Genomic DNA, 19,337 nt, shown 5'->3' with positions numbered 1-19,337 from the left:
AAATTTTAAGGGGCTCAGCTAGTTAAGCATCCGACTTCGGCTCAAGTCATGATCTCGCAGTTTGTGAGTTTGATCCCTACGTGGGGCTTGGTGCTGACAGCGCAGAACCTGCTTGGGACCCTCCATTCCCCTCTCTTTCTGCCCCTCCCCAGCTTGTTCTCTCTCCGTGTCTCAAAAATAAATAAACATTACAAAATTTTAACAAAAAATAAATAAAACAAAGAAGGAAATCTAGACACAAAGGGGAGGAGACCATGAGAACACACAGAAGAGATTGGCATGATGCATCCAGAGGCCAAGGAGCACCCAGGATTGCCAACAGATGGGTCCTCCCCTGCAGCCTTTGCAGACAGTGTGGCCCTGCGCACATTCTGATTTGGGGCTCCTGGTCTCCAGAACCGTGAGAGAATGAATCTCCATTGTATAGAAACCAGGTCTGTGGTGTTCTGTCACGACAGTCCCGGAAACTCATACAACAGCAACCTAACTCAGAGCGCTGCTCCCAGTCAGATGATCACAAAGGTCGGATGAGATGGGGTGTGAGTGGTTCTGCACCTCCTGTGTGTCCCATGCGCCAACACGCACCCCATCCAAGTCAGTGGTGTGCAGCAGAGCTGGGAGATGCATCTTTTTGAAGCTGTCCGAGGGGCTCCAAGGTGAGGACCACGATACAGTCCGCCCCTTCACCCAGGAAAGCCACGTGGCAAAGGTGCCGGCGTTCAGAACCCAGAACCCAGGCAGGGGTGGCCGTTCAACAGCTCGGTGGCCCTTGCCCCTGCTGCTGGGTGGAAGCACCAGACCTTTCCCGTGGGCTGTGGGCGGAGACAAGGGGAGAGCGCAGCACGCGCCCTTCTGAGTGACGAGTGAGGTGTGGTGTGTGGGCTGCTCTGGAGGCACAGAGCGGAAGGCAGCTGTGCAGAGAAGGGTGGACCCCCAGGGTGGCCCGCACACCACAGCAACACCAAGGGCAGCTCCAGAACAGCTCCTGGACAAACCTGTGTCTGCACTGAGAGTCACGTGCTCGCTTTAGTGGGCACCCAAAAAGGGTAACCGACATCAAACGCACGATTTCGTGGATATTCTTGCTTAAAACAAGACAAAGATCGGCTTAAGTAAAAAGTAAGAGGATTGTGAATGATCTTGAGCAGGTGTGGGCAGTGCACCGGGAGGCTGCCGTGCTGGTGCTCCGTCCGCTCTCCCTGCGCAAGGACGGCATGCCTACTGGTCCCAGGAGAGAAGACGGCAAGACACATCTGGCCTCTGACCGAGCCCCCGACCTCTGTGCTGGACACAGTGAAGGCGTGCTTCTCAGTGCTGACCCCTTCCCAACCTGCTCCTCGGGCCCCGAGTGCACACACACACCTTGGAAATACTCGTGGCTCTCTCCATCGGGAGAACTCTGCAGTACTGCGGGCAACCTCGCCAGCCGCCCTCTGCCCCATCAGCAAGGCCAGCTGGGTCTCCACCGTGCCGAAGACAGCAAAGCAGCACCGGCAGTCCGGAAGCCAGAGCAGAGGAGACGCCAACAGGTTCAGAAGACCACCTATCCACTCCTCAGATGTTCACTACATTGCCCAATCAAGTTCGGCGGGCAAGTGTCAAACCAACTTTTCTCTCTCTTTTTCTTAAGTGTATTTATTCATTTAAGTAGCCTCTACACCCAACATGGGGCTCGAACTCACGACCCCAAGATGAAGAGCTGAATGCTCCGCCAACTTTAATTCAAAGGGGCGGCCAAAGACAGTGTCACCTTTTCACTCCTTGTTCTGGTCTCATTCTGCCAACACAAGAAAAGAAAATGAGAAAGCCGAGCCTACTCAGTATTAAAAATCACTTTGTTCGGCCTCCCGGTGGGCCACACAGATGTGTGGTTACTGCCCCAGTGCACAGTGTCTGCTAAGGAGCTCTGAAAAGTTCTTCAAACTACTCTGAGGTTGGAGGAAAAAAAGCCTTCACACAAAATGAAACAAAAACAACGAAACGATATAGAAACGTGTTTCTGTATCGCCACAGGCGATGGAAAACCACCACATCCCCGCGGAAAGGCCTGTAAACTTCCACTTCCAAAGTTGCCCACGTACGACCAAGAGCAAAAACGGAAAGATAGTCTGTGACAAGCTGAGTGGAATTACCGAACTGCACGGGGCGACATGACTCAGAAACGTCCCCCTGGCTTCAGGCGAGGGCCTTGCCCAGTGCCCACCCGTGCGCCCTTGCACGTCCTGACTCCTTCGGGCTCTCTTGACAAATAATCACAGCACGGGCACCTCTGCGTGGTTACGGAAAACACCCTGCAGCCGGCCCCAAGCGCTCAGCAACCGCGAGTCCAGTCTGCAAGGACTCCCATCCCCAACTCTCTCTCATCTCAGAAGGTCGCACAGGAAAAGCGCCACCTCTAGCGACTCAGAAGCGGATGGAGGAAGCAGGACGGAGTGGCACCCAAACGGGGAGCATGAAGAGCTCGCACCAGCCGCCACCGCAGGGCCCGGAGGGCAGGGCGCCTGTGAGGGAAGGGGCACCCGGCTGAGTCCCCAGAGTCCCAATGCGCTGCAAATATCCTGCCGTCTGCCGGAGGCTGCGCCGGAAGCGGCCCGCATACCAAGGAGCTCTCTGGCAGCAGGAGGAGAACGCACAAGGCCGCCACCCGGGAGCCCTGGGACTCCGGCCACGGGCCCTGGGCTCAGGCCCGCCCAGACCCGCAGCCTCCAGGGTCCAGGGCCCAGGCCCAAACACGCCATCTGGGAAACACCGGGCGGTGCCGACCTCCCTGCACACACGTGGAGAAGCACGAGGGCGGGGAGCCAGAGACACTCAACCCCAGGGCCTGAGGCGGCACCTGCCGGGCCCCAGCGCCCCACCCCCTCCCCGGGGCAACGAGGGCATGCGGGGTGGGTCTAGGCATCAGACCCACCGGGAAGGGGAGCGTCTGACCCGACAAGGTGTGGGCAGGCTCCTCGTGGGGCACGGGGCCACCGCCAGGCCTGCAGCCGGTCTGCCGTTTGAGGAGGGCCTGTGTGCCCGTGAACCTGTGGGTGACCCTGGGCCAGCTGCTACCTTCTGTACCAGCGTGTTCTCTGTCTCTAAATGAAACTGAGTAATTTCTGCCTCTCTCAAAATTTCCTAAGCGGACTTAAAGCTTCTGAAATAAAAGGATAATGGCACTCAGAAGCTTTACTACTTTAGGGGCACCTGGGTGGCTCAGTCGGTTAAGCATCTGACTTCAGCTTAGGTCACAGCTTGTGAGTTTGAGCCCCGCATCAGGCTCGGAGCCTGGTTCAGATTGTGTCTCCCTCTATCTCTGTCCCTCCCCTCCTCATGCTCTGTTACTGTCTCTCTCAAAAATAAGTAAACATTAAAAAAAAAAAAAAAGTTTTACTACTTTAAATGGGATGGGATGAGAAAAGAAACGTTTTTAAGATTCAAACAGGGCCAGGGGCACTTGGGTGGCTCAGTACGTCCAGCATCAGACTCCCGGTTTCAGCTCAGGTCACGATCTCACAGATTCATGGGTTCAAGCCCCGAGTCAGGCTGTGTGCTGACAGGTCAGAGCCTGGAGCCTGCTTGGGATTTTCTGTCTCCCTCTCTCTGCCCCTCCCACTCCCAATCTCTCTCTCTCTCTCAAAATAAATAAGTAAACATTAAAAAAAAGAAGAAACTTTGGGAGTGTCTCTATAATGTGACTCAAAAGCACACCTGTCAACACACAAAGTTCAAAACTGCGTGAACATTATTTCTCACTTTTCTAGTCTAAAATACCTACCTTCGCGAGTTTTAAGTCCAAATAATGATGTTTTAAAATACCCAGTAATTTTTAAATCTGAATATGACTTAAATAGCATTATTGATAAGAAATTTAACAGAAAACTTTAGATAAATCATACTAGGATCAAATTTAACTGGCCTGGTTTCTTTTTGCCCTTTAACAGAAAAACTTTCTAGTTTGTTAGGAAAGGTTATCTCTGTCTTCCATGACTTTTTCATCTACAAATAACATCCCAGGCCACATTCTGCCATCACTAGCAAACCAAAACACAAAGCCTGGGTCTGCACATGTAAGACGCAAAGTGTTCAGGCCGGAATGGCAGAAAAGAGGGAACCCTTCCCTAACCTCATGGCGTGAGGCCCAGCCATACAGGCCACGCACAGCCAGAGCTGGGGGCCGAAGGCATCAGAACCACAATCAGGATGACACAGTATTTCAAACACTTAAATCAGCCTCGTGGCCTCAACAGAGATTTTTAATCATCCACTCGTTCTTAGCAGCCAGCCCACTAAAGGAAACTGGTAGCAATGTTTTATCAGGGGAGGGGACAGATACACAGGGGAATTCTGGGCAATGTGCCATCACTCAACAGACTTTAAGGTAAATTACGTTAGGTCAGAGGAAATAAAAAGTCTATGCATTTTTTTAATGTTTATTTATTTTTGAGAGAGAGAGAGAGAGAGAGAGAGAGAGAGAGAGAGAATGAGAATCAATGGGGGGAGGGGCAGAGAGAGAAAGGGAGACACAAAATCCGAAGCAGGCTCAAGGCTCTGAGTTGTCAGCACAGACCCCGACATGGGGCTCAAACCCACGAACGGTGAGATCATGACCTGAGCTGAAGTCAGACGCTTAACTGACTGAGCCCCCCAGGCGCCCCAAAAGCCTATATTTTTATGAGAACATGGGTCAGGAAGGAATGCCAACTCCCAGAATGGACTGCCGTGGCAGGTGCTGTGCTGCAAGGTGTGAGGAGGACAGGAGGGACGGAGGCTTCTAGAACCTTCCCCTCACCTTAACACGGCAGCCAAGAAGGCACCTGGGCACATGACGTGTCAGCAAAGGAAGGAATTAGCTCAGGTGACCGGGCGCTCTTCTAAGCACCGTGCACTAAGTGGGTCTCCTCAGCTCGTACAGGCTGGTCCAAGACCTCTGGTAGAGAACAAAGCAGGAGGGCCACACAGCTGTCCCAGAAACACATACCACAGGGACAGTGTGGCCCAATTTCTTTTAATTTGAAAAGCCCCACATACGGATAACGTTGGAAAGTTCACTCCCTTAAAACTTAATTTCGTGTAACATGTTTGTAAATAACACACCCTCTGACAGCAAAAGGGCGTCAGGCCTAAGCATTTCCTCTAAACCAGGAGTGATCTTGCCCTTTCCAGGGGTCTGTGTTGCCCTTTCTGTGCTCATGTGTGACGGAGGAGCACGGGTGTCACCGGGGCTAGGGAATCACCGGGCCCTGGATAACTGAGTGGGGACACAGAGCGTCAAAGAGGGTGATGCCCCTCTAGGCGGCAGTCACCTGAGCCCCAGAAGGTGGACATCACCGGGGTCTGAGCACAGGAACGAGGCATTTTCAGAGAGAAAACAGGCAAACCTGAACAGAAATGGTCTCATCAAAACGAAACTCTTGTATCCAAGATGACGTCAACGAGAGGCTTAATAAAATGCCTTCCCTAAGGCTGGTCTCCAGGAAAGGCCCAAAGTGAGGACCTTCCACTATCTTCTAAAGAAAACTCACAACAACCACCCCCGTCCCTCCTTCAGCAGAGACTATGAAGAGGACAACTAACTTTATAGGGGACACAGGGCTTAGATCTCAGTAACTTCTGCCTCAGCATGCCTATCATTCACTTAATTCTTTCTGGAATAACAAGGCACCCCACAGTTTTCAGTGCAAAATATCTAAAACTACCATAAAATAAACCAAATGAAAGGACTCCAGTATGATAAAATACTACTGTTTACTTCATTATTCATGTGAAAAGCCCTCCTCTAAATTTCTCTCTGAGGAACGAGCTATTTTCCATTCCTGCAGAGTGGAAATATTGCCTTGTACAGGCAGCGAGCGGGCCAGCCACACAGTGAATCCACAAGTCTGTTACCCACACGGAAAGTTAGCTTTGATAATAAATCCAACAGGAAAGATTCTACAACTGACCCGACTAAGCTGCACGCGAGCACTCCGTGCACAGGTGTCCTCGCCCAGCAGTTTGCAAAACGCGTTGCCTAATTAGCATTTCTTTAAACAATGCTGATAACAATCTTGCCACCGTAATCCTCCACAAATGCGTAGCTGAGATTGTAGCACGGGAAGCGCGAGGAAATTCGCTGTGAATCTCAGTCAAACTTTCTTTTGTTTATATTTCTCGGTGTCAGAAAATATCTGTTCTTTACCCCTTGTGGCTTGTACCCAGGCTCCTCGGTCCAGCCCTATTGTGCGTGGTCCGTTACACCTACAAATGATAAATTTGTTACCGGGGCCAGGGGAACCCCAACTAGCCACAGCCCTCCTCCTGGCGCGGAAAATTCCCCATTTGCCATCGGATTGAGTTGTCAGACAGTGACTCGTGCTACCCTGTGAAACTGACATGTCTATTTACGGAGAAACAAAGACACCGCTCGCGGCGGACCCGGCTCCCTCCGCGCGCCCCGTCCGCTCCGCGCGCCCCTGGCCGCTCCGCGCGCCCCGTCTCCTCCGCGCTCCTCTGGCCACCCGGCCCCGAGGCCCCTGCGCCTGGTTCATCCAGCAATTAAAATGGAGACGAGGCCGGTGGCCGGCGTCAGGGGGAGACAATGACCCCAAAGGCCTGGTGGGGCGCGGGGACCCTCCTGCGCCCACCTCCCGCAGTTCCGACTCTTGGCAAACTCGGCGCGGGCGGGTCCGGGTGCGGCTCGGCGGCGCGGGCGGGGGGCGCGCGGGACGGCGCGGGCGGGGGGCGCCAGGACGCCCCTGGGCTGCCTCCTGGGGCCGGGCGTTGACGCAGCAGAAATTACCAGCTGGAAAATTCCCCTTTTGGAGGTGACGGGGGAGGGATCGCGGCGGCAGCGGCAGGAGGCGCGGAGGGCGAGGGGCGCCGGGCAGCCCCGCCGCCGCCGCCGCTGCCGCCGCCGCCGCCGCCGCCGCCTCCGCGCGCAGCCCCGCGGGGACCCCGCACCGCCCCCGCCCGCCCCGCCCCGAGCCGCCCGAGCTTCAGGATCGGCGGGGGCCGGGCTGGGTCGCCGCCGCCGCCCCCGAAGCCGCAGCCGGGGCGCGCCGATCGCCGCCAGGAGGGCGCCCCCGCGGGGCGGGGCGCAGTGGGGCGCGGGGCAGCAGGCGGCGGGGGCGCGCCCCGGCTCGGAGCTGCCCGGCCTCGGAGCGGCCCTGGCCGGGCCCGGCCGCGATGCGCCGGCCCGGCCGCGCGGACAATGAGCCGGCGCCGCTTACCTGTGACCCCATGGGGCGCGGGCGAGGGCGGGCGCCGCGGCCGCCGGACCGGCGCCGGTGATCGCCGCCGCCGCCAGGCGAGCGCTGCGTCCGGGCGGGTCCGAGCTGCGCGCTCGCCTCGGCTGCTCCGTCCGTCTGTCCGTCCGTCCGTCCGTCAGGCCGGCGCGCGCCCCCGCGCCCGCTCCAACCCCGCGGCCCCCGCCGCCCGCGCGCGCGCCCCGCCTGCGGACCCTGACCCCGCCCCCCGGCGCGCGCCCGGCCGCTGCTGATTGGCCCGAGCGGCGCCCGGGCCGCGGCCACCGCCCCGGGCCCCGCCCCCGCCGGCCCGGCCGCCGGCCCCGCCCCTCGCTGGGCCCCGGGCTCGGCGCCGCGGGGCGGGAGGGGGCCGCGGCGGGGGTCGGCTCCTCCGGGCCCCCCCCGCCCGCCCCGTGGGCGGCCGGACAGCGGAAGTGCGGGCTGGAGCTCGCTGGGCATTGTGGGAAGCCCCCTCCCCTGGGTTGGCGGGGGGCGGGGGCGGCGCGGTGTGGGGGTCTCGGAGCGCCGGTGCGGGTGCCCGCGGGGGGCCGAGCGGCGGGCCGAGCACCGCGGCGGGAGATGGGGCTCGGGGACTAGGGCCCCCCCCCCCGCCCCTTCCTCCCCGGCGCGGCCCACGCGCCTCTTCCTCGGGGGCGCGCGGGTCCCCGGGCCACAGGCTGTCCCCACGACCCGATGCGCAGTCCCGCCGCGCGCGTCTCGCAAACTTCGCGACTTCCCCGCCTGCTCAGGAGGCGGTGCGGACCTCGCGCGGTGCGGAGAGAAAGCGCTGTCGCGGCGGCGCTGGGGCGCGCGGCTGGAGAGGGCCTGTGGCCGCGCGCTCGCGCCGTCGGGGGACCTCGGCGCTCCCGGGGAGAGGGGCACCTCGGGGCGCGGGCCACGCGACGGCCCCCGCCCCCGGGGGCTTGGGTTCGGCCAACTTAGGAGCGCCGGCGGCTGCGCGCGCAGGGTCCTTCCCGCCGCGTCGTGCGTCCCGCGCGGGTGCGGCCCCCGGGGAAGGGGCGAAGGAGCGGGGAAACAGGCCGCCTGGGGCAGCCGGCCCCCTCACCCCCCTCCACGACCTGGAGTCGTGCTGCCCGGGATGGGCCCTGCGCCTCCCTTCTCGCCCCCGCTGTCGTCGAGCCGAGCCCTCGGGCGGGCTGAATGGGAAGCGTGGCCCCACATTCCTGGCTGGCCTGTGCGGGGGCAAAGGCCACCTCGCTTCCTCCCGCGGGCGCGGCGGTGGGAAGGGAGGTGAGCCTGTGGCTAGCCAGCCGCGCAGAGGAGTGGAGCACGACCCGGCCATCCAATGGCGAGGCTGCGCGGACCGTCTGCGCCCTGCCTCCCTGCGGGGCCGGGGCCGAGCGCCGCGGAATTCCTCGGGAGGTGGGAGGCGGCGGGCCATTATGGATGCTTTCTCAGGATGTGTGAGGAGGCATTCACTGGGCTGCAGCGGGAGGGCAGGCGGCGGGGGAAATTCTCCTTGAGTGCACAAGGGCGAGCCGCGGTCTGGCAGCCAGCGATGAAAGGCCCGGACACTCCCTCACTTCTAGCCGGCGCCTGGAAATGGCTGTGCAGACACCCTCACCGCACTCCCTTCCCGCTGCCTGGTCTGGCGCTGCCGGCCCGCGAGCCCCCTCCCAAGCCTTTCTGTGGAGGACCCTCGCAGTCACATCCTCCTGGTCTGGAACAGCAGGCCCCAGTTTCCTCAGCCAGGAAGTGAAGGTTGGACACAGTGGCCCTGGGAAGAAGCGGGTGCCTCTAGGCCTCCGGGAGAGTCCAGCGGGTCACCTGCCTCCTGCCTTTGAGAGGACAGGGGGCGCTCTCGGCAGGAGTCTCCCCACCTGCCTGCCTAGAGCACCCGTGTAGCCCACGGTGGAAAGGGGGCCAAACGGATGAGGACCAGACCCCTGGTGCCTGCCCTCCTCTCGCGGAGCCCAGTCTCTCCCGAGATGTCTCAGTCCCCTGAGACGCTCTGCAAAGAGAACAGCCTTGCGGAGTTGTCACCTCCACTGTGGGTGCGGGAATGAGAGCTGCAAAGCCTACCTCAGTCAGAGCACACAGTGGTGCTCAGTCGTTGCTCAGCAGGCCTGCCCGCAAGAACTGAGCCCTTGTCTCACCAGGACCAGAGCCCATCACAGCCCAGGGCTTCTGCTCCCGACAGAAAGGCTTGCTGAGTTCTGGAATAAGCCCCTCTCTCTCCACCACTCCCCTACCCTGCCTCAAGGTTACCTGTCTCCTGCATTCCAGCGATGGGACTGAAAGTCCCATCTTTTCTGCTCCAAGAACTAACAGAAGGGCAAGCAGCCTGAAGAGGAAGCCGATAACACCAAAAAGGCAGAAGCGAGAACAGTCCCAGCGATGCTTGATCAAGCCATACCTGAAGCCTGCTACCTCCAGATGGTTATTGTTCTGTGAACTAATAACCCCTTTATATTCACACACACACAAAGAAACAAACAGCCAACAGCAACAGCTGTGGCCTCTCAGCAGAGCCAGGAGAAAAAGGGGATCATGTAGCTGGACTCCTTGGAGCCACATCGGCGCATCTGCTTCGATGGGGAGATACTAGCTGCATGGCCCCAGGGACCCCACATTCATCAGTGCCCAGTGTCGGCTAAGCTGCTGCCAGGATTGGATTCACAGTGGGCAGATGCCAGGCTGGGTTGCAAAGCCTCCTCTCTTCCTTGGATCCCCCGGACATCCGTGCAGATGACGTGCCCTGCCCCTCACTGCTGAGGCGTGGCACTGACTCTAGGCGGTACCTGCTACCTGACAATCAGCTGGCCTCTCACTGTCTGCGAACAGATGGCCTTTCTGAGGGCAGCTTCACCGTGGAAGCAGCTCTGGGAACAGGTGAGGACCAAGGGTACGACCTCAGCAGCACTTCGGGGTCAGTGTCTCGCAGACGGGTGTCTGAGAGGGTGCAGGGGATACGGTGCCTGAGAGCACTGGTGAGCTGAATGTGGTCCCTGCCCTAGCTAAGCTGGTAGACGAGACAGGTTAAGAAATGGCTGGTCGGGGGGCACCTGGGTGGCGCAGTCAGTTAAGCATCCAACTCGGTTTCTGCTCAGATCACGATCTCACGGTTTGTGGGTTCCAGCCCCGCATCGGGCTCTGTGGTGACAGCTCAGAGCCTGCTTGGGATTCTGTCTCCCTCTCTCTCTCTGCCCCCACCTTCAATAAACAAACAAACAAACAAACTTGAAAGGAAGGAAGGAAGGAAGGAAGGAAGGAAGGGAAAAGAAGGAAAGAAAGAAAGAAAGAAAGAAAGAAAGAAAGAAAGAAAGAAAGAAAGAAAGAAAGGCGGATGGTTGAGGCTCTGCACTCCCTGGTCATTGCAAGCTGGTCATTCTGGAAATTCACCCCTAGCCACATGTGTGAGCTTGTCAGCAGCCTGCCCAAGAGACGTGTCAAGGCTTGTGACAGTCTGGGGGCCTGGAAAGAATGAGCAGCGGCAGGCCAGGGTAGGGGGCTTGAGGGCCAAAGTGCTAGAAGGCAGTCGGGCCCACAGATGTGCTTGCTGACGGCAGTCCCCCCAAAACATGCTGCCCCCGCCCTCGGACCTTTGAAGGACAGACTCGGCTCGGCAGGGTCCCCATGAGGTCCTGGCGCTGCCCCCTGCACCAGGTGTTCGGCCAGCCCCCGCCCTGTCCTCCACCCCCACGGCGTGGCTTCAGGAGGGCAGAGCAGCTGGCAGGGGTCCAGCCTCATGCCAGGTGCTCTGATGCCACCACGGGAGCAGGGCCCTGCCTCCCACGGGCTTGCTCCCGTGCGGCATAGCCCAGGGGGAGCTGTGGGAAAGACAGGAGGAGCAGCAGACATCCCCCGCACCTTCCTTCCGGAGCCCCCGTGTTCCCCCCCCTTGCCAGGCCCTCACCACCACACCACCTGCCCCCAGGCAGCGTCCCCACCCCCGTGCTCCCCCAGCTGGGTTTTCTGAGCTGACTTCAGTCGGAGAACTTGTCTGTTTATTCTCCAACCGGTGGTGTTGCTCTGCCATCCCCATGGCAACAGCCCTGGGAGTCCTGCCCCCTCCCGGGGAGCTGCCCGGAACCTGCCCCTGCCCTCTCCCAGCCCCTGCTGGAAGCAGGACCCGACCGGGGAGGCAGAGGGGCCGAGGGCAGGGCGGGCCTGAGGATGCCGGGGCTGCCCCGCAGGACCCGCCCCTGCACGTCACCCCGGGGGGGGGGGGGGGGGGACCGGCCGAGGCGAGGCGGCTCCAGGCTGCAGCACGGCCCCGCCCCGCCCAGGTCTGTGGCCAGCTGGCCCTGCTCTCCTGCTGGGCCTCCCCGAGACCACCCTCCAGAGTCGCTCGGGGCCAGGGGCTACCTGCCAACCCCACGGCCGCCCCACCCCAGCTGTCCTCCGGGCCGGCGCCCCTGCCAAGCCCCAACTGCCCGTCCAGCTGCCACCGCCAACTGCCGCCCCGTCTCCGTTCCAAGCGCTCACCCCCAGCCGTCCCTCCGAAGTGCCGCTGACAACCGCCAGCACCCTTCCTTCCTGAGCCGCCGCTCCCACCAGCACCCTCAGGCCCCAGCACAGGGGCCGTGCTCCCAGACCTGCCCTCCGGGACCGAGGCTGGGCCACACCTGCTGTGTTCCCCGGGAGGAGCTGGTGTCAGAGAACAGAGGCAGAAAGCTGGAGACGCGTCTGGGGGCCAAGGGCCTGGCAGGCAGAGGGGAAAGGGCGGGAAGAGAATGGAACAGAAGTGGGGGGGGGGGGGAGAGAGACAGAGCACAGCTACCACCCTCAGTGCCAGCTGCACGGCCAGGCCAGCACAGGGGTGGGACGGCAGCTGGGGCGTGGCCTGGGCAGCCCCAGGGGACTGTGGGGAGTGCTGGGGCCTGTCCTCAGGGGGTCGGGGACGGCTCGGCCTGACCACCGACTTTGCCCTGGCCTGGCAACGGTCAGAGGGCATTTTGCCTCCCTCTCCCCCCAGGTCTGTCTCTGGGGGCCACCAGCCTTCCCCAGACCCAGGTGGGCCCAGTTCTTGGCTCTCCGCTGTCCAAAGCCAGCCTGAGCTCAGAGGGGTAGCACTGGGCTCCCTCCCGTGTTACCACCCCAGCGCCCTACACCAGCCCAGGTCCCCTTACCATCTGACCCCCGGCCACCTCTGCGGGCCCAGTCCTTCGTCTTTCTGTCCCTCCTCTTCCTTTTACCTCCTGTCCCCTATTCATCCTGGGGTCCCCGTGGTGGCATCCTGTCCTCCAGGGATGCTTCCCTGATCCCCACCCCCCATGGGGTTTCCACAGCCCTTGCTCCCCGGGGGCCACGGCAAGCGGCGTCCGTGAGCTGGTCCCTGCCCGGCCGAGCCAGGAGGCAGCGCTACCCGCTGCGGGTGCGGGCTTGGGGCTGAAATTCCATCTCAGCCGGGCTCTGGAAACCCAGCCTCGGGGAACCAGCCAGTCAGCTCTGGAGCAGGGCAAGGGGGCCGGGCGCCTCAGTCTCCACCGGAGGAACGCAGCTGCTCCCTAGGGCCACGGCCACCGAGGCTCACGTTGCAAAGGCCGGCGATGGCGGCAGAGAGTCACGGCAGGTGAAAGGGACACCTGGCCCTCCCCGGCGTCCCATCCAGGAGCTGCGAGGCCAGGACACGGTGGGGGAGGCACTGGGGAGCCAGGTCAGCCGCGGCCTGGCCGGGTTCTGTCCTCGCCGGAAAGGAGGCGACGAGGGCCCCCTTCCCGAGCGCCTACTCTGTGCCCCGTGGGGGCGGCGAGGGCGTCTTGGCCCGGGGTCACCTGGCCCTCCTGGGCTAGCGGCCGGGAGGAGGAGGAGACGGAGGCGGCGAGGGTCCCCCCGCCCCCCCCCCCCCGCCCCCCCCCCCCCCCCGAGGCCTGCCGGACGAAGGGCTCGACCCCCCGGGGCCAAGCGCGTGCCTCTCCACTCCCGCTGGAGGAGTGTCTTCTGGAGTCCGCGCGCGGGCCGCGGGCCGTGGCGAGGCCGCAACCCTGAGCAGTGGCAGCCCGCGGCCTCAACGCCCGCCTCCCTCGTTCACTTGTCGGGCAGCGTTCGCGGAGCGCACGGAGCCTCCCGCGCGCCAGCGGTGTTCCGTCTGGAGAGCGAGCCAGAACCCCTCGGCTGTGGGAGGAAGCCAGGCGATAACACTCCGTCAAGAGCCCGGCAAGAGCGGGGCGCCCGGCGGCTCGGTCGGTTAACTCTTGACCTCGGCGCAGGTCGCGACCGCGTCGTTCGGGAGTGTGAGCCCCACGTCGGGCTCGGTGCCGACGGCGTGCGGCCTGCTTCGGATTCTCTCTCTCCACCCCCCCCCCAAAACAAATACGAGAAAACTTCTGAGAGAGAGAGAGAGAGAGAGAGAGAGATCGGTGAGAGCGTGTCTGCTGACAGAGGGGACCTGGGAAGAGGGCATCTGGGAGAAACGGCTGAGGCCCGGGCCGGCGTGGGAACCGCAGGCTGAGCGTGCGCGGAGCAGGGCTTGCCAGACACAAGTGCTCCGGAGCCGACAGAGGGACGCGGGGGTGACAGGGAAGACAGCCAGAGCCAGGTCCGACTGGCGGCAAGTCAAGCCGCTGCCGGGCCCGCACACGAGGCGAGAAGCCGGGACCCTGGAGCACAGACACCCGGCGACGGAGAGCTACGTGTGGGAGACGGATCTTCCCGGACCCCGAGTGGTCGTCGTGTGGGTCTCCGCTCCGGGAGGTGGGCGAACCCACGCGCGCGCCGTGAGGGTGGACTGGGCCCGGGGGACCCCTTCCGAACGAGGGGACGGAGAAAGGGACAGCGAGGGACTTTACTGTGGGGAGCCCAGCAGGCAGTGCCTTCACCGGGCGGCGGGCGAACGCCGTCGGGGGCGCCGGGGGACGCCAGGCACCCCGGGCGCGGCGTGACGACGAGGGCGCTCGCCTCTGTCGTATTCCTCCCCCGAACTCATAAGGTGGTGGAATCGTGAGGAAACGCCTCGGACGAGCCCCGATTCGAGGGCGGTCCACGAAACACCCGGCCGCTGCGCCTCAGACCTGTCCGGGCCACGCAGACCGGGGGCGGCGTGAGGCGGCGTCACCGCCCAGGGTGGGGAGACGGGACCGCTCTCCGTGCGCGGTATCCCGGGCGGGGTCTCGGGACAGAGGACACGCACGGGGAAAACGGTAAACCCTGGGGAGAGTTTGGACTGCAGCTGAGACAAAGGCACCAAGGTGGCTCCTGGTGTTGACCAGCATGCCGCGAGGTGTGGGGGCGCGAGGTGTGAGGCGCCGCGAGGTGTGGGGGCGGGAGGTGTGAGGCGCCGCGAGGTGTGACCAATGGGAGGTGTGAGGCGCCGCGAGGTGTGGGGGCGGGAGGTGTGAGGCGCCGCGAGGTGTGGGGGCGGGAGGTGTGAGGCGCCGCGAGGTGTGACCAATGGGAGGTGTGAGGCGCCGCGAGGTGTGGGGGCGGGAGGTGTGAGGCGCCGCGAGGTGTGGGGGCGGGAGGTGTGAGGCGCCGCGAGGTGTGGGGGCGGGAGGTGTGAGGCGCCGCGAGGTGTGGGGGCGGGAGGTGTGAGGCGCCGCGAGGTGTGGGGGCGGGAGGTGTGAGGCGCCGCGAGGTGTGGGGGCGGGAGGTGTGAGGCGCCGCGAGGTGTGAGGGGCGGGAGGTGTGAGGCGCCGTGAGGTGTGAGGGGCGGGAGGTGTGAGGCGCCGCGAGGTGTGAGGGGCGGGAGGTGTGAGGCGCCGCGAGGTGTGAGAGGCGGGAGGTGTGAGGCGCCACAGGGCGGGAGGTGTGAGGCGCCACGAGGTGTGAGGGGCGGGAGGTGTGAGGCGCCACGAGGTGTGAGGGGCGGGAGGTGTGAGGCGCCGCGAGGTGTGAGGGGCGGGAGGTGTGAGGCGCCGCGAGGTGTGAGGGGCGGGAGGTGTGAGGCGCCGCGAGGTGTGAGGGGCGGGAGGTGTGAGGCGCCGCGAGGTGTGAGGGGCGGGAGGTGTGAGGCGCCGCGAGGTGTGAGGGGCGGGAGGTGTGAGGCGCCACGAGGTGTGAGGGGCGGGAGGTGTGAGGGGAGGGAGGTGTGAGACGCCGCGAGGTGTGGGGGCGGGAGGTGTGAGGCGCCACGAGGTGTGAGGGGCGGGAGGTGCGAGGGGTGGGAGGTGTGAGGGGCGGGAGGTGTGAGGCGCCACGAGGTGTTACCAATGGGAGGTGTGAGGCGCCGCGAGGTGTGAGGGGCGGGAGGTGCGAGGGGTGGGAGGTGGGAGGGGCGGGAGGTGTGAGGCGCCACGAGGTGTTACCAATGGGAGGTGTGAGGCGCCACGAGGTGTGAGGGGCGGGAGGTGCGAGGGGTGGGAGGTGTGAGGCGCCGCGAGGTGTGGGGGCGGGAGGTGTGAGGCGCCGCGAGGTGTGGGGGGCGGGAGGTGTGAGGCGCCGCGAGGTGTGGGGGCGGGAGGTGTGAGGCGCCGCGAGGTGTGGGGGGCGGGAGGTGTGAGGCGCCTCGAGGTGTGGGGGCGGGAGGTGTGAGGCGCCACGAGGTGTGGGGGCGGGAGGTGTGAGGCGCCGCGAGGTGTGGGGGCGGGAGGTGTGAGGCGCCGCGAGGTGTGACCAATGGGAGGTGTGAGGCGCCGCGAGGTGTGGGGGCGGGAGGTGTGAGGCGCCGCGAGGTGTGGGGGCGGGAGGTGTGAGGCGCCGCGAGGTGTGGGGGCGGGAGGTGTGAGGCGCCGCGAGGTGTGGGGGCGGGAGGTGTGAGGCGCCGCGAGGTGTGGGGGCGGGAGGTGTGAGGCGCCGCGAGGTGTGACCAATGGGAGGTGTGAGGCGCCGCGAGGTGTGGGGGCGGGAGGTGTGAGGCGCCACGAGGTGTGAGGCACCGCAAGGTGTGGGGGCGGGAGGTGTGAGGCGCCGCGAGGTGTGAGGGGCGGGAGGTGTGAGGCGCCGCGAGGTGTGAGGGGCGGGAGGTGCGAGGGGTGGGAGGTGTGAGGGGCGGGAGGTGCGAGGGGTGGGAGGTGTGAGGCGCCGCGAGGTGTGGGGGCGGGAGGTGTGAGGCGCCGCGAGGTGTGGGGGCGGGAGGTGTGAGGCGCCGCGAGGTGTGGGGGCGGGAGGTGTGAGGCGCCGCGAGGTGTGGGGGCGGGAGGTGTGAGGCGCCGCGAGGTGTGGGGGCGGGAGGTGTGAGGCGCCGCGAGGTGTGGGGGCGGGAGGTGTGAGGCGCCGCGAGGTGTGAGGGGCGGGAGGTGTGAGGGGAGGGAGGTGTGAGGCGCCGCGAGGTGTGAGGGGCGGGAGGTGTGAGGGGAGGGAGGTGTGAGGCGCCGCGAGGTGTGGGGGCGGGAGGTGTGAGGCGCCGCGAGGTGTGGGGGCGGGAGGTGTGAGGCGCCGCGAGGTGTGGGGGCGGGAGGTGTGAGGCGCCGCGAGGTGTGAGGCACCGCGAGGTGTGGGGGCGGGAGGTGTGAGGCGCCACGAGGTGTGAGGGGCGGGAGGTGTGAGGCGCCGCGAGGTGTGGGGGAGGGAGGTGTGAGGCGCCGCGAGGTGTGGGGGCGGGAGGTGTGAGGCGCCGCGAGGTGTGGGGGCGGGAGGTGTGAGGCGCCACGAGGTGTGAGGCACCGCGAGGTGTGGGGGCGGGAGGTGTGAGGCGCCGCGAGGTGTGAGGGGCGGGAGGTGTGAGGGGAGGGAGGTGTGAGGCGCCACGAGGTGTGAGGGGCGGGAGGTGTGAGGCGCCGCGAGGTGTGAGGGGCGGGAGGTGCGAGGGGTGGGAGGTGTGAGGGGCGGGAGGTGTGAGGCGCCACGAGGTGTTACCAATGGGAGGTGTGAGGCGCCGCGAGGTGTGAGGGGCGGGAGGTGCGAGGGGTGGGAGGTGTGAGGCGCCGCGAGGTGTGGGGGCGGGAGGTGTGAGGCGCCGCGAGGTGTGGGGGGCGGGAGGTGTGAGGCGCCGCGAGGTGTGAGGGGCGGGAGGTGTGAGGCGCCACGAGGTGTGAGGGGCGGGAGGTGTGAGGCGCCGCGAGGTGTGAGGCGCCACGAGGTGTTACCAATGGGAGGTGTGAGGTGCCACGAGGTGTGAGGGGCGGGAGGTGTGAGGGGAGGGAGGTGTGAGGCGCCACGAGGTGTGAGGGGCGCGAGGTGTGAGGCGCCACGAGGTGTGAGGGGCGGGAGGTGTGAGGCGCCACGAGGTGTGAGGGGCGGGAGGTGTGAGGGGAGGGAGGTGTGAGACGCCGCGAGGTGTGGGGGCGGGAGGTGTGAGGCGCCACGAGGTGTGAGGGGCAGGAGGTGTGAGGCGCCGCGAGGTGTGGGGGCGGGAGGTGTGAGGCGCCGCGAGGTGTGAGGGGCGGGAGGTGTGAGGCGCCGCGAGGTGTGGGGGCGGGAGGTGTGAGGCGCCACGAGGTGTGGGGGCGGGAGGTGTGAGGCGCCGCGAGGTGTGAGGGGAGGGAGGTGTGAGGCGCCGCGAGGTGTGGGGGCGGGAGGTGTGAGGCGCCACGAGGTGTGAGGCACCGCGAGGTGTGGGGGCGGGAGGTGTGAGGCGCCGCGAGGTGTGAGGGGCGGGAGGTGTGAGGGGAGGGAGGTGTGAGGCGCCACGAGGTGTGAGGGGCGGGAGGTGTGAGGCGCCGCGAGGTGTGAGGGGCGGGAGGTGTGAGGCGCCGCGAGGTGTGAGGGGCCGGAGGTGCGAGGGGTGGGAGGTGTGAGGGGCAGGAGGTGTGAGGCGCCACGAGGTGTTACCAATGGGAGGTGTGAGGCGCCGCGAGGTGTGAGGGGCGGGAGGTGCGAGGGGTGGGAGGTGTGAGGCGCCGCGAGGTGTGGGGGCGGGAGGTGTGAGGCGCCGCGGAGGTGTGGGGGGCGGGAGGTGTGAGGCGCCGCGAGGTGTGAGGGGCGGGAGGTGTGAGGCGCCACGAGGTGTGAGGGGCGAGAGGTGTGAGGCGCCGCGAGGTGTGAGGCGCCACGAGGTGTTACCAATGGGAGGTGTGAGGTGCCACGAGGTGTGAGGGGCGGGAGGTGTGAGGGGAGGGAGGTGTGAGGCGCCACGAGGTGTGAGGGGCGCGAGGTGTGAGGCGCCACGAGGTGTGAGGGGCGGGAGGTGTGAGGCGCCACGAGGTGTGAGGGGCGGGAGGTGTGAGGGGAGGGAGGTGTGAGACGCCGCGAGGTGTGGGGGCGGGAGGTGTGAGGCGCCACGAGGTGTGAGGGGCGGGAGGTGTGAGGCGCCGCGAGGTGTGGGGGCGGGAGGTGTGAGGCGCCGCGAGGTGTGAGGGGCGCGAGGTGTGAGGCGCCACGAGGTGTGAGGGGCGGGAGGTGTGAGGCGCCGCGAGGTGTGAGGCGCCACGAGGTGTTACCAATGGGAGGTGTGAGGTGCCACGAGGTGTGAGGGGCGGGAGGTGTGCGGGGAGGGAGGTGTGAGGCGCCACGAGGTGTGAGGGGCGCGAGGTGTGAGGCGCCACGAGGTGTGAGGGGCGGGAGGTGTGAGGCGCCACGAGGTGTGAGGGGCGGGAGGTGTGAGGGGAGGGAGGTGTGAGGCGCCGCGAGGTGTGGGGGCGGGAGGTGTGAGGCGCCACGAGGTGTGAGGGGCGGGAGGTGTGAGGGGAGGGAGGTGTGAGGCGCCACGAGGTGTGAGGGGCGCGAGGTGTGAGGCGCCACGAGGTGTGAGGGGCGGGAGGTGTGAGGCGCCACGAGGTGTGAGGGGCGGGAGGTGTGAGGTGCCACGAGGTGTGAGGGGCGGGAGGTGTGAGGGGAGGGAGGTGTGAGGCGCCGCGAGGTGTGGGGGCGGGAGGTGTGAGGCGCCACGAGGTGTGAGTCACCACGAGGTGTGAGGGGCGGGAGGTGTGAGGCGCCACGAGGTGTGAGGGGCGGGAGGTGGGAGGGTGGGGAGGCCGTGCAGGAGCTCTCTGCCCTTCACCGTTTTGCAAGTTTTCTGTACATCTAAAACTATTCCAAAATTAAAAAATTGTTTTTAGTTTTTAAAATATTTGTTTTTGAGAGAGAGAGAGAGCATGAGCGGGGGAGGGGCAGAGAGAGAGGAAGACACAGAATCCGAAGCAGGCTCCGGGCCCTGAACTGTCAGCACAGAGCCCGACGCGGGGCTCGAACCCACGAACCGTGAGATCACGACTACGCGCAAGTGGGAGGGTCAACCCACTGAGCCCCGAGGCGCCTCTAGAAAGCTTGTTTTTAAAAAGCAAAAGCTTCAAAAGCCGCCAATCAATCAAACAAAACCTCCTCCTTCGGGCCCCGGGACCAGACGCCGCA

The 19,337-nt window shown here is 64.6% G+C and overlaps 1 protein-coding gene across 1 annotated transcript in view; it reads right to left on the bottom strand.

Annotated features, from left to right (window-relative positions):
* ZBTB46 (zinc finger and BTB domain containing 46) overlaps window positions 1-7,244 on the bottom strand; it is a 63,743-nt gene extending 56,499 nt beyond the window's left edge. The window contains exon 1 of the mRNA XM_042979892.1: window positions 7,194-7,244. The gene's annotated coding sequence lies outside the window, so the exon portion shown is untranslated. The remainder of the gene's footprint in view (window positions 1-7,193) is intronic.
* Window positions 7,245-19,337: the final 12,093 nt, after the last annotated feature.

This window comes from Panthera tigris, chromosome A3, assembly GCF_018350195.1.
Source record: "Panthera tigris isolate Pti1 chromosome A3, P.tigris_Pti1_mat1.1, whole genome shotgun sequence".
Lineage (NCBI taxonomy): Eukaryota > Metazoa > Chordata > Mammalia > Carnivora > Felidae > Panthera > Panthera tigris.
The sequence above is the reverse complement of the archived record's forward strand: the minus strand, read 5'-3'. Positions and strand labels throughout refer to the sequence as shown.